Genomic DNA, 1,805 nt, shown 5'->3' on the forward strand with positions numbered 1-1,805 from the left:
GGATTTATTTTTATTTGATTTTATTAAAGTTGCTGAAAAATCGCAGCAAAAACTACACGCAATTACGTTGATGGAGAAAGACCAGCTGGAGACGCTGGTATGCGACAAGGAATCCCAAAGAAACATAAAAAAAAACAATAATAAATTTTATTTAATTTTATTAAGTTACTTTTTGGGATAAAGTAACTGTATTTAATTTTATTAAGTGATTTCCGGGATAGCGGCCCGCCAGTAGCAATTGGTCACAGTGATTATCGAAATTAATAATTCAGCTGTGACTCGTTACCGTGACCAAGTTTCTGGTCACACTCGAATTTCGATGATTGTAGTTTCCGATAACTGATTTTACACAAGTGTCATCACTTGTTTACCTTTAATGGGTAAGTAAAAATTTTAAGTGCAAAAACGCAATATGTTTTAATTTTCGCACAAGCGCCGACGCTGGATATCGCGCGGGCTATAAGGAATACCAACTGGAGTGTTGGCACGTAGCGGGGAGTCGTGGACCGACCGGTGAGTGTATAGGATTGTGTTAGTAATTAAATATATGAGTGTAAATATGTTTGTGTGTAAATATTATGATTCGTATATTTAGTGCATGCAGATGTGTTTATAGCGGACTCAAATGTATATAGATATATATATATATATATATATATATATATATATATATATATATATATATATATATATATATATATATATATATATATATATCAGCATATGCGGACGTACGTTTGTTTCCGCTGCCGATATATGAAAACGTGTATAGATTTATACACAGCGGCTGTATATATGTGTATGTATGTATATAAAGTGCATGTATATGAGCATATGTGGAAATATGTCTATTGTGTAATGTGCATGTATATAAAGCATATGTGGAAATATGTCTATTGTGTGACGGACCATGCAAAAACTATGTGGTGTGAATTGTGCATTAGGAACGTGCAGGTAAAACAGGTGTGTTTCCCACTGGACACTTGTTGCATATGGGAAAGAATATGCGCAAGTATGCCAAGACGCAAACGCAAACGGACGGAGTTCGGGTTGAACCTGCTAATTGTTGCACTTTACTTTTCGTTTAAGCGGACCAGCGCGGTACCGGCGTTAGACGAGATGAGGCCCTTGGATAAGGGACGGACAGCGGGATGCTGTTCCGTTGTGGGGGTCGGCGGACAGACCGACAGTGAACAAATATGGCGTAAGTATCGCGCCACAAGTAAATAGTTTACTTAGCTGCTTCTCCTCGCAGGTATCCAACGCCAGGAACAAGCTGGGGCGAACGGTCGTAGGCTGCACAGGACTTGGAAGGAACAGGAGGTGCACCTGAATATCCGGCTCGAAGGACAATGTTGGCGTGGGGCGTTGGGGATGAAAGTCCAAAACCGCAAGGGAAGTAAAATGGCGTCTGCTTTCCTTTTCACTGTGACGTGACTCGCACGTATATATATTCTCTTCACTTGTATGACAAATTTGAAACTAAACTTAACCTAATTGCAGTGGCGCTTAGCTGCCCATATGAAAGAGGGAGAGGCCGCCGACGCTAGCAGCGCTCTGCCAGCAGATGTTGCTGGCAAGCGTTGCCATGTCAATACTGGCAGAGTGCTGCCACATCAACAATCATAAATAAATGCACTAAAATTTCGATTCATCCTTAAGAATCAAATTCATGAAAAACCTATAAATTAAAATACTTAACAAATATTAGAGGAGTCACTAGGACTACAACTCTAATCATACTTATTTTTCTTCAACATGAGGCATCACCTCATTAAAAATAGATTCCGAAGGAAAGGAATATT

General features: G+C 39.3%; 1 long non-coding RNA gene across 1 annotated transcript; it reads left to right on the forward strand.

Moving 5' to 3' along the window:
• The first annotated feature begins 339 nt into the window (after positions 1–339).
• LOC115630396 lies at positions 340–1,332 on the forward strand. Its single transcript, XR_003996090.1, has 3 exons — positions 340–513; positions 1,090–1,204; positions 1,256–1,332. It is a non-coding gene; the product is annotated as an uncharacterized LOC115630396 (long non-coding RNA).
• Positions 1,333–1,805: the final 473 nt, after the last annotated feature.

This window comes from Scaptodrosophila lebanonensis, unplaced genomic scaffold (assembly GCF_003285725.1).
Source record: "Scaptodrosophila lebanonensis strain 11010-0011.00,11010-0021.00 unplaced genomic scaffold, SlebRS2 tig00000635-arrow-arrow-pilon, whole genome shotgun sequence".
Taxonomy (NCBI): Eukaryota; Metazoa; Arthropoda; class Insecta; order Diptera; family Drosophilidae; genus Scaptodrosophila; species Scaptodrosophila lebanonensis.